The sequence below is a fragment of the Pristiophorus japonicus genome, chromosome 10 (genome assembly GCF_044704955.1).
Source record: "Pristiophorus japonicus isolate sPriJap1 chromosome 10, sPriJap1.hap1, whole genome shotgun sequence".
NCBI classification, from domain to species: domain Eukaryota; kingdom Metazoa; phylum Chordata; class Chondrichthyes; family Pristiophoridae; genus Pristiophorus; species Pristiophorus japonicus.
Window position 1 is genome coordinate 96,452,902 of NC_091986.1, and position 22,587 is coordinate 96,475,488.

The window sequence follows — 22,587 nt, forward strand, 5'->3', positions numbered from 1 at the left end:
TGATACCGAGCCAAAGAAGAAGATATGAGATGGGGTTGTCATTGAGGTAGGTTTTATGTAGGGTATTAAACAAAGAGAGGAAGGTAGAGAGCAAAGAGGGAGGAAATTACAAAGAGTAGGGCCTAGACAGATTGAAGGCATGTCTGCCAATGGTGGACTGATGTACAAGAGACCACATTTTGAGGAATGCAGAGCTCTTGGAGTGTTGTATATCTGGGAGAAGTTACAGAGATGAAGAGGGGCGAGAAACTGGAGGAATTTAAATAGGAAAATAAGAATTTAAAATTTGAAATATTTGGGGACCGGGCGTCAATGTAGGTCAGTGAGGACTGTGGTGCTGGGAAGTTGACTTGGTGCACAATAGGATACATGCGGCAGAATTTTGTATGAGCTGAGGTTTAAGGAGGGTGGAAGATGTTAGGGTGGCCTGGAGAGCTTTGTAATTGTAAGTTTGAAGTATACAAAGGCATGAATGAGCATTTCAGTAGCAGCTGGGCTGAGGTAGGAGTGCAGGTCGACAATGTTACGAAGGTTGAAGTAGGAAGTATTCGTGATGGAAAGTATATGGGATTTGGATGCTCTCTTCAGCAAAAATCATCGAGTGGATGATCCTTCTCCTGAGGCTCCTTCCATCATAGATGCCAGTGTCCAGCCAATTCAGCTGAGTGCACGAGACTCAGGAGCGATTAATGGTCCTAATAACATCCCAGCTGTAGTGCTGTTGACCTGCACACCAGAACTAACCTACTCCAGTGACTGCCCCTGACCTTCATCATTGCCGAGTATTCCACCATCCACATCTTGGGGGATGCGGAGGGAGGGTTACCATTGTGCCACTCATCACATCCCCATCACTCTGCCTTCACTACCCTCCTCCTGCACATCCTTACTTACACCCACTTACCTTGCACCTCCACCCATCCCTCTCTATCTACATTATAACTTTCATATCTCACTAACCACCCCTTACACTCTCCCTCATCTTAGTCCAAACATACCAACTAACAACACGCAAGGGAAGGCATTTGTGTGTTTTTGCCAATGGTCATGTGAACTTTTTGTTAATATGGTGTCAAACATTGAAATCTTTATTTCATCACTTTCCGTTCTTGGACAGATTTGTGTGCACCTTTGGAAGTGGCTTCGTGAGTTGCAGTGAATGGTCAGACATAATGGTACCCCTGCAATGCTAATGAGTACGAAAGGAATGAGTTGGTCATTGTAGGGATGGTTTATGGTGTTGGTGTGGGGTGGTGCCAACCTGGCGCATCATGTGGCACCCAAGGTGTGCAGCGTCAAGTAAATATGGCCAGGGTGAGGTTATCCCTGGCCTCCTGGGCAGAAACATGGTCGGGTGCTGATGCCCTCTGTCCTGTGCAGCATCAGGTGATTGCGGAGAAGGTTGGTGTTGTTGTTGGTGCTGCTGATGTGCCTGGTGCTACTGGTGTTGGGGCTGATCATGGTGGGATTCGGAGGACCAAGGTGAGAGAGTATAAAGTGCAGCTATGCTGATGGAATAGATGGCAGGTGAAGTAAAGATGACAGAAGCAATCTGTCAATGGTGGGAGAGGTAATGAGGTCAGATTAGATGCAGACTTGTGTAAAGACTTGCAGCATGGTGAATCTCTAGTGGAAATGCAGTTTAGGAAAGCTGGTGGTTTAGGGAACATTTCACAATCAGCTGGGAGCTTTGACTTGACATTTGAAGCTGTCAACTGATCAGCTGAAACAATGGCAAGTCACCTTCCACCTCAGCTTCCAAGACAAGGTCTAGGCACAGCAGGAAACCGGCGGGTAATCTGTCGAAATCAAAAATCTGGGAAAAAAGAATTGTTCAGTGGCTGTAAACAAGCCACTCATGGTTTCAATTGTTTCCCCCGCCGCTGCGTGTCGGGTCTGCTCAGTGCTGGCAGACCCGACATTTGGGAAAGGTTCATGGCAGCGGATTGACAGCGGTGTCCCAACCCACGGTCAAAAAACACTTTCACACCCGACCCACCACTGATCATGCCAGCTGACCCCTGTAAAATTCTGCCCAATGTATCTGCCAAGGAAAATGTATTCCTTAGCTCCAATCCATGTCTCCTGCCGATGCAAGCAGATGTTGCTTGCAACTGAGGAGAATAAAGAATGAAAGGTGAAGAGGGAATAGGAAGTAAAAGACTTTAAAATGAGAAGAAAATGGCCCTTTATCTAAAGCTGCGATTCTGACAGTCATTCTCCTATACAAATTTTCCAGTTACATTGCAGTTATAACTGCTTGTATTGTTGATTCCACTGCAGGGGTAAGCCGTTGTTTGCTCCTGTCATCCCTCTTCTATGATCCTTGCATTTGTTGGGTTCCTGAGCTCCAGGAACCTCGGTCTTGCCTCTGACTGGTTTGAAATCTCGCGCAATGGGTGACATGTTTTTGGCAGCCGACACACACCCTACTTGCACATCAGTACATTGTGGTCTGAGGATGCAGCGCGGGAGCCACCGGTGACCAGGCGATTTCACCAGCTCCGTACAGACTGTCAGACCTGGGAGGAAAAGCAGGCAGGGCCAACGAAGCTGTCTGTAGGCCCGAACCGAGCCAGCTCCTACTGCCTGGCCACCGCGTTAACATGGCTCTGCTGGCCGTTTCCCAAACAATGTGCACACGCAAGGTTGCCCTGATAATGGGAGCTAACAGGTAACTTCCTTCACAGCTGAGTTTCTGCATTTCACACATGGATTAAAGGAAGCCTTCTGTTGCACATCTTGTAGTTTTTGGAACATATATAGACGAGAGGCGCCTGGGGCACACAGGCAGAGTTTGCATTTTCTTCTGTACAGAAGTTCTGGTTTGGAATTAATCAACCATTCAACTCGCGAGTTTTCTGAGTTAAACTGCGAGACCGTCAGTTGGGGAAAGTTTCATTATAAATCGCATGTCTTGTGATTAAATCACGAGAGTTGGCATTACTGGATTTTGGAATAACTAATATACATAACTAATAATCTTAAATACTTAATAGCTGTCTTTGGCCAAGGAATGAGATAGGAATCTTGTGCTTGCCATGTTGGACTTGTGACACCTTCCTGGTGTTTATTAGCTGAGGGTGGGACATCTAGCACATGTAAGGTCACCTCTCCAAGGAGGAGTGGGAGGTTGGTTAGAACTATACCATTTCCTATTTTGTGGCCTGCATCTCAGATTAGCTCTCCCTTTGCCTGGTTAGCGCTCTTTCAGCGTTTGCCTTGTGAAGCCTTTTGTGAAATGTATTCTACTTTATCCATCCTCTGTTCCAGGTCTCTCCAGGTTTGCAATTTCCTTGCAATTTCCGGCTGCAACATGGGAGCATTACAGCCTTTGAGGACTGTAGTTGCGTGTTCCCATATCAAAGATTAGGAAGTGAAAGAGTTTTCATTCTCTGAAATAAACTGGATAAGCCATCTTTAAATGAAGGCTGTAAATTCAGGGTCACCAAAGAAAGAGGAGTTGTAATGCAAGTGTTGGAGTGAGGGGGTCGATTGTCTCGTGTTAGCTGGATATTGACAGGTGCATAGTTGGACTTTATCCAGTGAGTACATAAGAACATAAGACCATAAGAAATAGGAGCAGGAGTAGACCATTTGGTCCCTCGAGCCTGCTCCACCATTTAATAAAATCATGGCTGATTTGAGTAGGTGCGCACTTCTGAGTAGGTAAGCACTATCATTCAGAGGGAGGAAGAGCAGGATGGAGTTTCTCAGCTGCAGTCTCTGGTTTATGTTGAATTACCTGATCTCAGCTGGTGCAACGATAGGAGTGATACAGTTGGCCTCAATGTCTTTTGGTTAGGGAGGAGCAAATCAGTCAGGTTTCCCAGTCCTGATCACTGTTCAACCACCACTGCTATAAGTGCTTATGCAGGACATTGGGTGAGTGCAAGGATGGCTGCCCTGCGATGTCCAGTGTATTTAACTAGCCTGCTAATACTCACTGTTATGGTTCACACATAAATAATGGCCACTTGGAGACTGGAGGGAGGCTAGGGCCCTTAGAATTGCAACTCAGCTGAGAGTCTGCATCTTCAAGGGAGGAAAGGGTGGAGGACAGGGCATGGACTGGGGGAGAAAATTGTTGAGTTCTTCCTAGTTAAATCATATTTAGCCTTACTCGTCATTATGTGGAACAGTAAAGGTTTAGCTTCTGATTAAGGGTTCAGCACGTAAGAAAAATAATAATGGATCAATATTCAAACAAATTCGGGGCTGTCCTACTGCTAAAGTCCTGCTGGTGGCACTGTTCTATTAGAGATCACTATTCCTAGTAACAATACCAGCAGCAACTTAATGATACTTTAGTTGGTTGTAAAGCTCACATTAAACTTAATTTGTGAAATGTAATTAATCGCTGGGAATTTATTTAAATTTTCAAAATGTGAAGCTTAATTGCTCTGAAATTTAAAGGCCCAGAGTATTCTGAAGTAAAAGCACCTCACAGGCAAATTGTTACATGAATAGATTTATTTATTCAGGGAAGGTGCATCTATTGCATGCCACAGCTGACTGTTAGACCATTGCTTGTTAACTATTCGTAAGGGCAGGTGTGAGGTAAACTGCTTGTTCCTAGAATTCCATGTAATAAATTGTGCCACATTTGTACCCCAAAGGCTGGACTTGCTGCAGCCTCTGACCCTCTGCAGAGCTGACCTGCCATAAATTTGGGTCAGCTCATGTAAATATCCATTGGTGTTTATCTAGTGAAGCTTCTGTGAAAAATAGGAATACTATGCCTGGCATGCTTGGAAATTAGGGTGAAGCCTTTAAAACAGCATATCTGAGGATTGTAGCAATAGCATGGCAGCGGCAGGTAAATATAATAAGAATCCTTGGCTTGCTGAGTTGACTGAGTTGCTATACTGGATGGCTTATGCGTAATTTTGTGCCACTTTAAAAAAAAAATGTTTTCCACTGGGGAATGTACTAATAAAGGGAGCAGGACATGGCAAGGAGGCACAAAACAAATATGCACACGTTTAACATGACAGATGAGATTCAGCAAAGTAAGAAACTACTGGAACTCCATGAGAAGAAGCTCATGCCATCTGTTCACATTATTTTTCTTGGGAGGGCCGGATTCTGAAGGATGAATTCATTGTGGCAACTTGCAGCAAACTTTGTGTTGAGGTGGAGGATTCTATGCATGTTGTCACACACGATCTGGACATTCAGTGAGAGGTTGTCATTACTGTTGAGGGAGTTGAGGGGGTTGGCCATGGGAGTTCACAATACAATGTGGGTGCCATCGATTACATCCTGCACTTGGGAAAACCAGCAACCCCGTAAAATGGGACGGCCCTATATTGCTGCTCCTTTGCTGTGAGACAATTCCCCAGCTGTCCAGAAATGTTTGTCAGTCACTTGATGAATACAAGCCCAGGCGACACCATGGCAAATATTACAGAGATCCCCAGGAGTGCCAGAAATGATCCGTTTCATAAAAATTGACTGCGGTCATGACCATCTTAGCTACAACCAGTGTCGTGTGGGCAGGTGATGGTAGCTGCATGTTTCCATGCAAGAGCTGGAGCAGCTCCTCTTCTTCTCTTTGGTAAAGTGTAATCTTCTAATACACAGCTCATCACAACAGTTTTTATAGGTCATGTGTTTCCTACATATTCTTTCTTTGTGCGGAGGTGGGGGGGGGGGCGGGAGGGGGGTGCTGGGTGTGGGTATAAGAGCTTGATGGCTGAATCCTCCTCAAATGCTGCTTCATTCTCCTTTTCTCCAGCCTGCTCTTCCTCCCTCTCCATGATAATGGAATACAAAGGTATACTCATTGGGAATCCCTTCACCTTTTTTGTCAATCTCAGCTGATCCTGGCAATAGATGCACCTTAATATTCCCTATTCTAACTTACTCAGCGCATTGAGAGAGGAACTTCCAGATGTTCAGGGCTACAGCCCCACTGGCCCTCATTTTGATATATCCACATCAGATTCAAAGAGGACTTGGCAGGCAGATCACGAATTGGAGTACATTGTTTTCGGGACAGCTTCTACTTCAATTTTAGGCCTCAGAAATGCTGCAACAGTGTGAAATTTCAGGGCCCAGTTATTTGTTCAGGCAGCTGTGCCTTGTTCAAATAATTTTGTTCACATCGAAACTCACTTTTAGTTAAACAAAAAACTCACCTGTGTTGAGAATCAGAGACAATCTTTTCATGAAGACTTTTTTAGGTGGAAAGAGAAGAGGGGAAAGAGTGTCTGAGCTGAAATGATTATTTAGGGGAAGATTATTATCTATCTTGGCACCTACTTACTTTGTGCAGATATAAACTCACAATATCCCAGGCTACTAAAGTATGTTGGACCAAACTTTACATACTGCTTGAAAGGGTGGTAGAGGCAGAAACCTTCACCACATTTAAAAAATACTTGGATGTGCACTTAAAGTGCCATAACCTACAGGGCTATGAACCATGAGCTGGAAAGTGGGATTAGGCTGGATAACTCTTGGTCGGCCGGTGCGAACAAAATGAGCCAAAATGGCCTCCTTCCATGCTGTAAATTTCTCTAATTCTATGATTTTGGAAATCTAATAGGCCTCCATGTTTTAGCATGTGGGGATCTTCTCTTTTGTATGTTTGTTCCAGTTTTCAAAGAGTGACAGTTATTGAGATGTGCTCCTTGTATTCTCTCTGGGGTTCAGTAATGGCTTCAGAAACACAGCAGCCACGACAATTCAGTACAGTCACATATGAGCATATGATTCATATGCAGAGGCAGTGCAGGCTCAAAGGGCTGTATGACCTACTCCTGCTCCTAATTCTTGTGAATCAGATAGCAATAATTTTGAAAGACATTACATTTGATATGTGGGTAGCCTAACTGTCTACCAATTTTAAAAAAACACTCTGGTTTATCTCAACATGTGGAAGTTGTAGTGGTGACTCATGTGGCACCTTTACAGGGAATGTCAATTCAAATCAAACCAAAGTTTTGCTCAAAGCTGGTAAAATCTGTCAAAACTTGTAAACTCTCATGTCAATAATTGATACTAAAGAATGGAAATTATTACTGTGATATTGTTAATTCCATAATTAGAAACGTCAGATTTCTGGAGAAAAGTTAGCCTTTAATTTGGTTGGCTCCTGGCTATTACAAATATTAAGGTAGCTAAGGATAAACAAGGTAAACGTAAGAGCCATGGGCCCCAAAATTCACTGTGCTGGGAAGGACCGGTACTGCCCGTTTGCAGCAGTTATTTGTCAAAATCGAATGGCCGCCGCTCTGGACTCAACTGGCCGCCCTGACATAGATTCGGCTCCACGACAACAAGCAAGCCTTGACCAACGGATTCATCATAGACCCAATCCACGTCTGGACCGGGGTCAAGCAGGGCTGCGTCATCGGGCCAACCCTCTTCTCGATACTTCCTCGCTGCAATGCTCCATCTCACGCTCAACAAGCTCCCCGCTGGAGTGGAACTAAACTATAGAACCAGTGGGAACCTGTTCAATCTTCGTGGCCTGCAGACTAAATTCAAGGCCATCCCATCCTCTGTCATTGAGCTACAGTACGTGGACTACGCTTGCGCCTGCGCACATTCAGAGGCCAAACTCCAAGCCATCGTCAACACCTTCATCGAGGCATAGGAAAGCATGGGTCTTACACTAAACACCCGTAAGACAAAGGTCCTCCACCAACCTGACCCTGTCACACAGCACTGCCCCCAATTATCAAAATCCACGGTGAGGTCTTGGACAAAGTGGACCATTTTACATACCTCAGGAGCCTACTGTCAGCAAGGGCAAGCATCGATAACGATGTCCAACACTGCCTTCAGTGCGTCAGCACAACCTTCGGTCACCTGAGGAAGAGAGTTTTGGAAGACCAGGACCTCAAATCTGGCACCAAGCTTATGGTCTACAGGGCTGCAGTGATACCCGCCCTCCTATATGGCTCAGAGACGTGGACTATTTGCAGCAGACACCTCAAAGCGCTGGAGAAGTACAACCAACGCTGCCTCTGCAAGATCCTGCAAATCCATTGGGAGGACAGGTGCACCACCGTCAATGTTCTCACTCAGGCCAACATCCCCAGCAGCCAAGTACTGACCACGCTTGATCAGTTCCGCTGGGCGGGCCACATCGTCCGCATACCTGACACGAGACTCCCAAAGCAAGTGCTCTTCTCGGAGCCTCGACATGGCAAGCAAGCCTCAGGTGGGCAGAGGAAATGCTTCAAAGACATCCTCAAAGCCTTCTTGATAAAGTGCAACATCCCCACTGGCACCTGGGAATCCCTGGCCCAAGACCGCCCAAAGTGGAGGAAGAGCATCCGGGAGGGCACTGAGCAGCACGAGTCTCGTCGCTGAGAGCATGCAGAAACCAAGTGCAGACAGCGGAAGGAGCGTGCAGCAACCCAGGCCCCCCACCCACCCTTTCCTTCAACCACTGTCTGCCCCACCTGTGACAGAGACGGTAGGTCCCGCATTGGACTGAGCCACCTGAGAACTTATTTTTAGAGTAGAAACAAATCATCCTCGACTTCAAGGAACCACCTATGATGATCCTACACCTGCCTAACCTGCGGCTTCGCCTCAGTGTCTCACCTGTGGCTGCCTCATGGGTCTGGGAAGGCTGCTATGTTCCCTGTGTGGAAACTGCAGATGTCCTTACACCTTTGAGGAGCTTTGTTCCTGGAAGGGCCGGCTGGAGATTGGTCAACATCCTGCTGGGAGGGTTCAGTCTGTCTTGGCTCGGGCGAGGCCATGCGTGGAGGCACTGGCGGAGTGACAAGTCCGGGGCCAGGAATGCTGCGAGCCGGAGGGAGCGCATCATCTGTATCCTGGCCCGAGGAGCCTAAATAACTCACCAGGGGTGGGACAATACCACCACCACCAATCTGAGGGAGCTCAGGTCGGTGCTGTGGCGCCACACCGGAAGGTCCCCGTGGCCTGTGGTGGACCCAGCCACAAAAGCAACATCGAGGTCTCGGGGAGCATCCAGTTGAGACTGCATGCGAGCAGCCACAGTTTGAAAGCCGCCAGATATAACAGCACTTCAATGTTCCATCGACTCTTGCAGAGCCGCGGCCATCCTATCCAAAGCAGCATCGATAGGCTCATTCCCTCGTACCTGTGCTGCAATGACAGCTGCCACAACACCCTAAGGGTGAATTTCCCGTGGTAATAATGCTCCAATTAAGACAGCAAACTTTCAGGTTTGAAGGGCTAATAAGACTGGAACACTTTTTTGTGGACAAAAAGCTGAATTTGCATTCAATGGGCGCCGCAAACTTTGCAGCGCCAATTGGGGAAAAAGGCCTTAACACTACCAGCTTTCTGGCTGCACTGAATTTCGGCCATGTTATGTCTGCAAAGCACTTATGAATGACTCCATGAGGCAATGTGTTGTACTCAAACTGTAGTGACTTTGGTCCTTTACTCATAACTCCAGAGTGTGGCACAAGCATGGTGGGCAGCCTTTTATACTGGGCCCTGCACACCTATACAGGTGACCCTCAGGTCTCCCACCGCAGTGCCCTCTGGTGGACAGCTTCTGCCACAGGGGCAGGAAACCCCAGTTTCCACCAGTTGCACCCACTAGTGGTACCAGCATAGTATATACACAGTGTAAACCTTATTGATAGTACTTCAGGTAACAAATCTCCATCATATGCAACTATACAGTAACTACACAGAGAGTATATCTATATCTGCATATATAAAATCACTCTTCCCCAAGTCCTTTGTGCCGATTACCTTTGCATTATGTGCTCTGGCTTAGCTCTCCCCAGACTTATGTGGCAATAGCCCTTGCACCTTGGCTGTGCGTTGGCTTGGCTCTCTCCCTGTTAACCCCCAAGTCCTTTTGCCACAACGTTGGGTAGTGTTTACCTGTTTGGATGGTTCGATGATGCAATGGAGGTTCCAATGGGTTCTGGGTGTGATCCATGTGTGGCCATAGCTACATACATCCATTTCCCACCGCCCCCCACAGCGAGATCATGCAGCTGGCCCATTACATTAACATACAGGATCAGACACAGTGCAAGTACAAAGAAAGGAAGTTACAGTTTGTATCGTGACACCTTGGTTCAGTGACTTGGGTTCGTTAGTTACACTTTGCAGTCGTACACCAGGATTGGGTAGATTGCATTCATGGTTCAGTCATGGTAAGTACTGAGGTAGCAGTACAAGTATGCGAGGACGCAGGTTCCAGAACAACCGGACCGGGTCCTAATCATTTGATAGCGATGGTGCGCCCCCTGCTAGCGGGGTGTGCTTGGTTCGCTCACCTAGCCAGGACTCAGGGCCGAGTGGTGGGCAGAGCCACCGATGTGTGTGGCCTCCCTGTCATCCTTTGAGGGTTGCAGAATCTTCTGCCTGCTTTCGAACAGTGTTGGGAACCTGGCTGTTCCAGGTACTGTTTGGGGAGGTAGCGACTGGGTCTGGGGGCTGCGCCGTCTCCACCCGGATGGTGGGCAACGGCGGCAGACTGCGCGCATTGGCGCTGTTTCCGTTCCAGGTCCGTGGCGAATAGTGCCATCGGGTGCCTATGCATGGAATAGACCTGCGCCTTTACCCTCCTGAATTCATTCGCTTGCTACTTTAGGGGACACTCTATTCCCGACATCGCGCAACAACATTTTGTTCACAAACTTAATGGGTTCGTTACATTGATTGCCATGCATACAATATCTCTTTTAGTTCAGTTGGTTGCAGGTCTCCTTTAAGAGAACCCTGCTGACTTTACCCCAATCAAATCCTTTGTTGGTCACCATATGTTGGTCACTCAGCATTGCACCTTGTGATATAGCCACGGCCATCTTTTTTTTCAGCCACGCTGCTCCTCGCTGCAGCAGGGACGCCTTCTTGCCTCTGTCCTCGAGGTCGACTGCCTTGATCCTTCTCTCCCTCAATTCTGCCACAAAAGCTGGAAGAGTGCCTGTGAATTCGATCTTCCTCCCCAGGAGTCCTGCCACTGGAGCAGGGAAGCTACTTTTAGGTCGTTCTGGTCGGATCATTGCCACGCAGTTGTGATGGACGGTCTGTGCTTCAGGTGCTGCACTGGTCTGTTCTCTGGTGCCTGGCCCAAGCGAAGGTGAAGTTTTGCTCTGCCTCTGAGCCCAGGGGACATCGATTGCTGGAGTGAAAAGGTCTTCCCATTTCTACTGGATCTTCCCATCCACCTTCTTCCGAGTAGCATCGGACCATCACCTGCAACAATCCACAGAGATAACTTGTGCACCACGCCATTATGGATTACACTTACATCTGCACTACCAAAGACTGGGATCAGCTCCTTGATGTAGGTGCGCAACTTTACCTGTACTGGAACCAGCTCGGGTCGTTTTTCGTTCCATAGTCTCTCAAAGGCATTCTGGCTCATCACTGACTGGCTCGCTCCCGTTCCAAGACTGGAACGCCGTTTATCTCAACTTCCATCTTCACTGGAGGACAATCGGTGATGCAAGTATACACACTTCTTCTTGGGGCTGAGCTGCCTCTCTGGCCAAATCATCATACTCCCCACTGGATTCTAGGTCATCTACCGACTCCTCTGCTAGACGGTGAGTGTTATTTCTTTTACACATATGCTGGAGGTGGCCCTTCGTGTTACAGGCGTTGCATGTGTACTCAGCCATCCGACACTGGTGAGCCCTGTGCTTTCCTGTGCAATGCCAGCATGGTGCTACTTAATTCGCACCTCTCGGCAGACTCTGAGTTCTCGAACCCTGAGGTCTGTGCTCTCTGCCCTGGGCAGCACCACGTTCTACAGTCTTGCCTGTAAAAGGCATCATTCTGTGTACAGTACTTGCTGGGTTTCAGTCCACAGGATGAATAATTTGCTTGGTGCTGCAGGTCGAGGTCATGAATGCCTGACTGATGCTGATGGCCTTCTGCAGGTTGAGTGTGGTGTCAGCAGATAATAGCTTGTGAAGGAGGCCCTCATGGCCAATTCCCATAATGAAAATGTCTGGCAATGCTTCGTTGAGGTGCGTGCCAAAATCACATGGTGCTGCAAGTCTCCTGAGATCGGCAGGCAGCATATTTTGCAATCTCCTGGCCTTCAGGTTAGCGGTGAGTGTAGAATCTGTGCCTGGCTGTGAGGATGCTCTGTTTTGGTTTTAGTTGGTTGTGAATTAGTTCAGTCAGCTCATCGTATGTTTTACCCTTGGCCTTTGTGGGTGCCAGCAAGTCCCTGACGAGGCAGTAGACCTCGGGCCCACAACTGCTCAGCAGAATAGCCTTGCACTTCTCCGCCAATGTATCCGTCTCTCCTGCCAGGCCGTTTGCCCCGAAATATTGCTCAAGCCTTTCCGTGAAGAAATCCCAATCATCACCCACTGCAAAGTTTTTAGTGTGCCAAAGGTAGGCATAATCGTGTGAAGGTCCGTATTCTCATCACCAGTTGTTATGTTTGTAATGCACTTATGAATGACTCCACGAGACAATGTGTTGTACTCAAACTGTAGTGACCTCGATCCTTTATTCGTAACTCCAGAGTGAGGCACAAGCATGGTGGGCAGCCTTTTATACTGGGCCCTGCACACCTATGCAGGTGACCCTCAGGTCTCCCACTGCAGTGCCCTCTGGTGGACAGCCTCTGCCACAGGGGCAGGAAACCCCAGTCTCCACCAGTTGCACCCTCTAGTGGTGCCAGCATAGTACATACACAGTGTAAACCTTATTGTTAGTACATCAGGTAACAAGTCTCCATCCTATGCCACTATACAGTGACTACACAGAGAGTATAACTATGATCTGCATATATAAAAGACCCCATGATAAATTGAAAGTATAAAGCACTTTACCATTTCCAGGTTACTTTGCTTATTATTTCATACTTTAGTTGATCAGGTAGCATACAATAGCTCATGCATCAAATAGATTGTTATATTTTAAAGCTTTACTCAGATATTTAGCTCATGTTCAGCAGTCAAGCAGAATCAGTGTGCTTTTATGAAAAGGAAATCATGTTTGACAAATTTGCGGGACTTCTTTGAGAATTTAATGAGCAGGGTGGATAAAGGAGACCAGTGGATATGGTGTATTTCGTTTTCCAGAAGGCATTCAATAAAGTGCCACACAAACGGTTACTGCATAAGATAAAAGCTGATGGGGTTGGGCTAACTACAAAAGACAGAGAGTTGGGATAAATGGGTCACTTTCTGGTTGGCAAAAGCTAAGAGGCTACAGGGTGACTTGGACAGGTTTGGTGAGTGGGCAAATACATGGCAGATGTGGTATAATGTAGATAAATGTGAGGTTATTCACTTTGGTGGTAAAAACACAAAGGCAGGTTATTATCTGAATGGTGACAGATTAGGAAAAGGGGAGGTGCAACGAGACCTGGGTGTCATGGTACATCAGTCATTGAAAGTTAGCATGCATGTACAACAGGCGGTGAAGAAGGCAAATGGCATGTTGGCCTTCATAGTGAGAGGATTTGAGTTTAGGAGCAGGGAGGTCGTACTGCAGTTGTACAGGGCCTTGGTGAGGCCACACCTTGAATATTGTGTACAGTTTTGGTCTCCTAATCTGAGGAAGGGCATTCTTGCTATTGAGTGAGTGCAGCAAGGTTCATCAGACTGATTCCTGGGATGTCAGGACTGACATATCACGAAAGACTGGATCAAGTAGGCTTATATTCAATGGAATTTAGAAGAATGAGAGGGAATCTCATAGAGACATATAAAATTCTAATGGGATTGGACAGGTTAGATGCAAGAAGAATGTTCCCGATGTTGGGGAAGTCCAGAACCAGGGGTCACAGTCTAAGGATAAGGGGTAAGCCATTTAGGACTGAGATGAGGAGAAACTTCTTCATTCAGAGAGTTGTGAGCATGTGGAATTCTCTACCATAGAAAGTTGTTGAGGCCAGTTCATTAGATATATTCAAAAGGAAGTTAGATGTGGCTCTTATGGCTAAAGGGATCAAGGGGTATGGAGCTAAGACAGGAATGGGGTACTGAAGTGCATGATCAGCCATGATCACATTCAATGGTGGTGCAGGCTCACAGGACCGAATGGCCTACTCCTGCACCTATTTTCTATGTTTCAATGTTTCTAGTGGAGTGCCACAGGGATTGGTGCTGGAGCCTCAACTATTTACAATCTATATTAAGGACTTTGATGAAGGGACTGAGTGTAATGTAGCCAAGTTTGCTGATGATACAAAGATGGGTGGGAAAACAAGTTGCGAGGAGGACACAAAGAATCTGCAAAGGGATATAGGCAGGCTAAGTGAATGGGCACACATTTAGCAGATGGAGTATAATGTGGGAAAGTGTGAGATTATCCACTTTGTCAGTAAAAATAAAATAGAAAATTATTATTTAAATTGAGAGAGATAGCAAAATGCTACAGTACAGAGGGACCTGGGGGTCCTTGTGCATGAAACACAAAAAGTTAGTATGCAGGTACAGCAAGTAATCAGGAAGGCAAATGGAATGTTGGCCTTTATTGCAAGGGGATAGAGTATAAAAGCAGAGAAGTCCTGCTATAACCGTAGAGTATTGGTGAGGCCACACCTAGAGTACTGCATACAGTTTTGGTCTCCGTATTTAAGGAGGGATATACTTGCATTGGAGGTAGTTCAGAGAAAGTCCACTAGGTTGATTCCGAAGATGAAGGAGTTGACTTATAAAGATAGATTGAGTAGGTTGGGCCTATACTCATTGGAGTTTAGAAGATTGAAAGGTGATCTTATTGAAACATATAAGGTACTGAGGGGGCTCGACAAGGTAAATTCAGAGAGGATGTTTCCACTCGTGGGGGAATCTAGACCTAGTGGGCATAGTTTAAGAATAAGGGGTCGCCTATTTAGAACTGAAGAGATGAGGAGAAATTTCGTAAATCTGTGGAATTCTCTGCCCCAGAGAACTGTGGAGGCTGGTTTATTGAATATATTTAAGGTGAAGATAGACAGATTTTTGAGTGATAAGGGAATGAAGGATTATGGGGAGCAGGCAGGGAAGTGGAGCTGAGCCCAAGATCAGATCAGCCATGATTTTATTGAATGGCGGATCAGGCTCGAGGGTCTAAATGGCCTACTCCTGCTCCTATTTCTTATGTTCTTTACAATTAAAATATATTAACATCTCAAGCCCAATGACTGTCATGGCAGCCATATGTGGCTGTGTTGTCTGTGGACCTGGTTTTCCCCACAAAGCAATGTTGTGAGCAAAGCCACACTACACAATGTGGATTCTACCCCACCCAGTCACATTCTAAAGTAACCAGTTATATGTCATAGTGCTAGACTTTCCACTTTTGTGCAGATCACCCAAAAATATGTGTTATTTTCAGCGTTGGCGGCAAAAATGGGTTTTGAGATCCCTGGATTATCGCCCATTTTCAAAACCCCAACTTTCCATTTTATAAAATGGGCGTTACCGCGAGCGATCTGAAATGGGTGTTAGCATTAAATTTTTTGACTTCTGCCGTAAACTGTCGGCGTCCATAGCAATGCCATGGCAATGGTTGTTCACCACGTTTCAGGAGGTCAGGGGTCATCAATATATGCGCAGAAGAGGAGGGAGAGAGAGAGAGAGAGAGCAGAGAGGAACTGAAAGCGTGTGTGGGTGTGTTGTATGGTTGTTTGGCTGTTGTGGGATGTAGGAGGGAGATTTACCAGCAACAAAAAGACTTGTAGGCACAAATAACATTGTTCCCATGGAGTTTTGGGGGAAAAAAATATAGTTAAAATAGAAGGGATGGAGGAGGCGACTGTGGAGACTGAGGACGCTAGCGAAAGCAGTGAGGTGGGAGAGGAACTATTGGGAGGACGAAAACGAGCTCAGAGATTCTCCGACGAGGCAAGCGCCTCCCTCCTATAGGGTTCAATTGACCCGCGGTGTACATGGGAAGCCCACCTCAAAGGTCTACCAGAAGATATGGGCTGACATAGCCGAGGTGGTCTCGTCGGCGATGAACGAGGTGTGTGAGGGCAACCAGTGTTGCAAGCGCTGAAACGACCTTGTCGGATCCACCAAAGTAAGTATTACATTTATTTACATTTACTTAAGTATTTATATAATTTGAATTGTAAGTGTAATGAGTGATTAAAATCAGATGTGATGTCTTGTACTTATACCGGGAATGTTTTACTCAAAGCCAGCGTTGACTGTGTACGTCTTTCGGTAAATTATGATAATTTCCTAATAATCATGATTAAATCTGTCGGTTATGTGTTGGATCAGTCTCTGTGACAGTACCTAGCAATGATCTCACACAAGGATCTCATGCCATGTCATGCTGGTGTTACCTTTTACAGAAGAAATTTTCCAAGAATAGGTCCAAGCAGAGGCGAACGGGTGGCAGGCCACCAGTCATCAGCGAGCTGACAGACATTGAGGAGTGGGTGCTGACCCTAGTGGGGAGCCACCCCCAGTCGGCCACACATGCAGCAGCATAACTTAATGTGATGCCACATGAGTAAAGTACACACCATTGCGTGATGTAAATTCAATAGATACCACACCCACTCATATCCGACCAATAATATATGATAGATGATTGATAAAAGTGTTATATAAATAATGACGGCCTCATGAGAATCATTGCAATGTCTGTCATCATTTTGATAGCGGTGGTGCTTTTGTCATGCATATGCTGTGTGTAGCATTGGAATCACCTTGTGACCCTAGCACCCACTTCTCATCTAATAACCTCATTTATGTTTTGTAGCTCAGCCAGCAGTGCAGCACCAGGCAACACCACCGAGGCCAGGAGCTGGGGGTCCGGGAATGGAGTCACCGGACTATCATGCATCTGGTGCTGAGGACCCCTGATTATCACCCGTGGAGCTGCTGGGTGCCTTCTCCACGGATGAGAGTACGGACTTCGAGGAGCCTGCATCGCCAAGCTCTATAATGCATTCAACACCGATTACATCTACTGTTCCTGCGGCCATGCCCTCCTCCATTGTGGAGGAAGCGGGCCCAAGCACCTAGCCGCAGGGCACCTGAGGTAGATCCATGATGGCGCCGGCCACGTGGAGGTTGGTTCGATGTAGCAGGTCTGCTCCATGAGCAGCAGATCTGAGTGGGGACATGGTACACTTGTCCAGGAGGAGTGTTGACATAGGTCAGCAGATTCTACAGACAATGGGGGGCATATCCCAACAGCTGACCAGCATGTCCGCCATCATGACCGAGTACATGGCGGAGGCCCTGGAGGTGATAGCCAGGAACACTGATGGCAGAGGGCTCCCAGTGGTCCCGGAGCGCGGCACTGCACCCCAAGGTGCCGCACCCCCATTGCCAATGACACACGAGAGCCAGGAGGAAGATCTTCCTTCTGGTCCGGAGGACGTTCCCACCTCGGGACCATCCTCTCCAGCATCTGGCCAACCAACGGTTCCGCCGTCATCCCTCCCAATGAAGCAACGCCTGAGGAGCTCCTCGGCAAGGCGGCTTGGAGTCAGGAGGGGAAGGAGTAGAGATGGGGAGGAGAAGCGGGGGGGAAAGGAAAGTGAGGTGCATGGCCGCAGGAGTTGTATTGATCTCAGTATTTTTATGTTGCAGTTGCTATTTTGTTGGGACGTTTGGGGGAAGGGGGGAGGGGGTACCTTGTTTTTTTGCATTTGTGTTCTTTGATTATAAAGTTTTGTTTAAAATGTGAACACTTTTATGAATGATATAAATGTCATCAATTTGTTATGGGGTGGGGTGTCTTTTACAGTTATAATTATGATTTTATACAAATATTCTCATTAAATGCTTTTTATTTCATAGAACCTTGTTGCACATTGTCTCAGATAAGACCGCCTCTCCCTGTAAGTGCATTGGATGTAAGTTCTCGTCCTCCTCCTCAGTCTGCCACCTTTTTGACTGGGCACATAATGCTCCTGAATATATCTTCTGCCATCTCTAGTCTGCAGCATGTACATTGTCATCAATATAGGCTGAGAAATTACAGGCCCCATTACAATAACAATCAGTATTATACCTATTGTTCACAAATAATAAATGTACCTACTAAAACACCTAAAATAAATTCAAATCGTCCATAGTATGATAAAATGTTCAGATGTTCAAATCACCTTAAAAGAACTGCAAGTACATCAAAACTCCCCAGAACTTGAAGCAGCCTTTTATATGAACCGACCTCCGATTTACAACATGACGTCCAAACCGCTGGGTTTAGTTCAGGTGAGAGCAACTTTTTCTCAGTGGGTTTTTCGGCGAGCAATATTTTCGGCGATATGTGACCGAGGTGCTGAAAGTAACGCTCGGCGATATTATGGGCGTTAGTTTTGGCCATTCTGATCTTTACGACAAAAAAAAGTGGGCGGGCGTTATTATTAATTCTCGGCGTTAACTACATGCCGAAAGTAACGCTGGGCGATAAGTGAGCGATACATGGGCGTTAGTTTCCATTTTGTTGCTAAATGGGCGATATCTGGGCATTATACCTCAACTCAGTGTTAAAATGGACATTAAGTAGGCGGTATCGATGCAAAAAAAGTGGAAAGTCTAGGCCATAGATATTAACAATACATAAACTTATGGTTTGAATTGCAAAGAAACATCGTGATTACCATCAAAGAAGTAATATATTACGTGACTACATTAGTTGAAGTTTAATTTGTAAAATTGGTAAGCAACTGGACCATGATTACTTGTAAATATTTCACAGGGCAAAGAAAAAGAATGTGGGGATTATTGAGTATGGCTTGAGAAATACAGAGAAGTTCTATAATTCGTGAGCTTGCCTCTGCAGTGCTAACAATTTGAGTCTTTTATTTAATCGTGGAACCTCATTCCTTCTGTAATCTACAATATTTCAAAACTCAAGCTTGGTGTCACCTAACCACAATTTCCTGATTTATCTTATCTTTTCCTGTTTTTGACCTTGGCAGTGTTCAGTACTATGGACCTTGACTCTTCACTTGCTTTTCTCAATATTAAGAAAAAAATTCCTCAGCTTTTCAAATTTCAGGAGTGATTTTCAAAGAATTGCCGTTAAAATATTATAGTTAATATATTATATTGATGCTCCACGTAGCGCTTACACAGTTCAACTTCCCTTCCCTTCACTTAAAGGGGAGGGCCGCTGCGCCCTCTGTTGGGCCTCTGATGGCCTCCACCAGGCCACCCAGGTGGAGTAGTGCCGAGGCTACAGCCCAGCATCCAAAATGGAGTGCCAGGCTGCACGATGGTGGCCCGGATCACAGCAGAGAAGTAAAGAAGGGGCCAACCGGTGAGTCAGCCAAAGAGGTAAGATGGCGGAGTGGAGCGCTCCCAACCTCCCCTTTAACTTCCACCCCATAAGCAGAGGTCGGCACAGCAATATCCGCCATGGGGCGGAAAGGGGTCAGCATGCGGCGCTAAGGGTTCACCACGCACGGCGATGACGGCATTGATGGTTGTGCAGCGACCCTGGGCATTACCAGTGAGATGTGGCGCTACCATGGCAGTGCCTCCGCTAACTCCCACACAATTTTGCAGGAGCCGGTAACGCCTGCCTGGGTGAAAACTGTTTTGCGTCCTATTAGCGCCCCCGGAGGAGCTAACCGGTGTCACGAAAAGGGGCAATTTCGACCCCATAGTGCCGGAATGAATGTCAACTGACGATGGAGCAGAAGAGTTGGGTAGAAATATGGTATTAAATGAGCAGAGCGTGCATTCAGGGTTGTAAGTAAAGAGCAGATCACTAAGGTAGGTTGGGGTGAAGCTATAGAAAGATTTGCAAACAATGTAAGAACACTGGGATCGATAACCAGACAAGAACATTCATCAAGGACACCAAATGAATTCTTGACCCTTCCACCTTAACTCCTCATCAAAAAACTGTCTTGAATTCGACTCCCAGCTAATGATGCCTAAATTTGGTTCGCTGAACCATTTTATGTCAATCAATTCGGATTATATCAGCAACCACAATGCCAACCTCTGATCTGGATTCACACAAGTTACCGAGTGAACAAATGAATCATTTCTTGCCAATTATCAAATAATAAGTTGGACAACAAAGTCGCAAATTAACAATTGTTTATTAACCGTATTATTATAGTTAGTGTCACTTAAACTTAGTATGCAAATAATTAACAGAAAGAGATAATTGACTAAATAAGTAACAGAGATTAGAAAAGCAGATGGCATACTCTCCACTTGCCTGGATGAGTGCAGACAACACTCAAAAAACTTGACACCATCCAGGACAAAGCAGCCCGCTTGATTGGCACCCCATCCACCTCCTTAAACATTCACTCCCTCCACCACCACAGAACAGTGACTGCAGAGTGCACCTGCAAGGCTTTTTCAGCAGCTCCTCCCAAACCTGCAACCTCTACCATCTAGAAGGACAAGGGCAGCAGGCACATGGGAACACCACCACCTCCACATTTTCCCCTCTAAGTCACACAACATCCTGACCTGGAAATATATCGCCATTCCATTATCATCGCTGGGTCAAAATCCTGAAACTCCCTCCCTAACAGCACTGTGGGAGGACCTTAACACACAGACTGCAACGATTCAAGAAGGCAGCTCACCACCACCTTCTCAAGGGCAATTAGGGATCGGCAATAAATGCTGGCCTTGCCAGCGACATCCACATCCCATGAATGAATAAAAAAATGTTCAGTTACGTCGTAATAATTCAGCATTAATTGCTTGCTGATTATAAATCTGCAGTTGCGATCAGTGTCTGAAATTGATATAAATTGATGAGAGTAATTTACAATTAGATTATTTCAATAGCTAACCGGTTAATACCATTAGATAGGCAATCTATTAAATACATTAAAGTATATGTTTGTAGCCAAAAAAGTTTCCAGAATTTATATAATCTCGTCTTTATGAGCTGGTATTTATAAACTGGTTGCCTCGCCTTCCTGTGGAAGAGTGGTGTCAGCCTTCTGCGATGTCAGTATAATGATCCTCCATCCGTAGAGAATCTATTTGTTCCTCCTGGATTCTCTGTTGCTGGGTGAACTCATCTTCTGTGCTGGTACTTGCATTTGGATCACATCCTTTGATCTCAGGGAAGCTTGTACATTTAAATGACACACTTAAATTTGCCTGTATCTGGCTGGTATAGCCATAGTCTAAATGTTTTTTTTTCTCTCTCTGCCAGAGATGCACCTCATAACTTTATAGAGGGCCATCTGCAAATACTAGATAAATAATTCCTAAATGTTATATTACAGTGACTTCAACAAGTGCTACTGAAAAAAACTGCACCTAAGCTAAAAGCTAAGAGGGTGAGTTTCTCTGCTGGGGGTGATTTCTCCCACTCATCTGCCATAACTCTGAAGTGACCCTGGAAAATGCCATTTACATTTTTCTGGGGTTTCTGCAGATCTACTGCCTAAGTTCCGATGGAAAAGCGAGAAAACCCCTGTGGAAAGTCACCCCCTGAAAACTAAGGTCTGTGGAATGAAGACTTATGTATGTAAAGCTGTAAATACCATGTCTAACCACCAGAGGGCTTATCCCCTGGAGTCCCAAGGGATCCCACAATCCCTTGGGAGCACGTGTATATAAGGAGGCCTCACAGGCTGGAGAGGCACTCTGAGATCTGTAATAAAGGACTATGGTCATACCTTACTTTGAGCTTGCAGTACCTAGTCTGACTCTTTATTCAGGACCTAACAAAGACTATCTTATATAACATTAATTTCTAAAGAAATCTCCTCAGTTCTATTGACCAATCTGGTGATACGTGTGTTAGAAGAGTTCAGATATCAATCACCTCACACAGCCATGTTGGTACCCCTGATGACCCGCTAATCAATGAACCAGCACCTAGACATGCCAAGCTGCTCATTTGCTCCCTAGCTTCTCAGATTTTTGCTTACAAAGGGTCACACACAGCTCCAGATAAGGCAGGACATCTTTATATTCCCCTGTGGTCTTGATGGCTTGTCTTCTATCCCTGGAAGGAAATGTTTTGTTTGTATAAGCCTTCATGGTTCAATTAGCATTAGCTCATTGCTTTCCCAACATCCAGTCTGACTACTAACAACAGTCTGCGGTAAACTTAAGGCTATTCTTTTACAGCAAGCATTCTGAAATCAACCCAAGAAGTCAGTGGAGAGGATGGTATGATGGGATAGTGCAGGTGGTGATATGGTTGTGGCATTTTGGATAAGTTCAGGCTTGTGAAAGGCTGATGGAGCGAAACCAGGTAAAAGAATTGAAGAAGTCGAGCTTTGAGATGATGAAGGTACGGACACAGGGTTTTGGGCGCAAAATAGGAGAGATAAAAACAAAGTCAGGCAATATTGCAGAGACGGAAGAAAACAGTTTTGGTAATGGAGCAGGTTCCTGACTTGGCACCAAATGACAGCCAGGGAAGTTGATGAAATTGAGGCCAGAGGCATGGAGGTGTTGTTGGGAATCCCATCAATTTTGCTGATATTCAATTGGCTGATGTTTTGGCTCTTCCAGGTCTTGATACCAGACTAATCTTTGTTGCATTATAGTCTACAACTGTTTCCCCTAAAATCCCACATAGATTTCAGTCTGGGGAACACAAGACAGTTGAAGGATGAAGAAGTAAAAGTAGTATCCCTTTGATGCCTAAAGTATATATTTTTTCATTATTTGTGAATTGGGAAAACAGAAACAATCTCTTCACCATTGAACTCTGTGTTCTCTTGAAACTAGCCCATTT

General features: G+C 45.8%; 1 protein-coding gene across 1 annotated transcript in view; it reads left to right on the plus strand.

Moving 5' to 3' along the window:
* LOC139274773 (short transient receptor potential channel 6-like) overlaps positions 1-22,587 on the plus strand; it is a 277,996-nt gene that overhangs the window by 132,216 nt on the left and 123,193 nt on the right. The gene's annotated exons all lie outside the window — the stretch shown is intronic.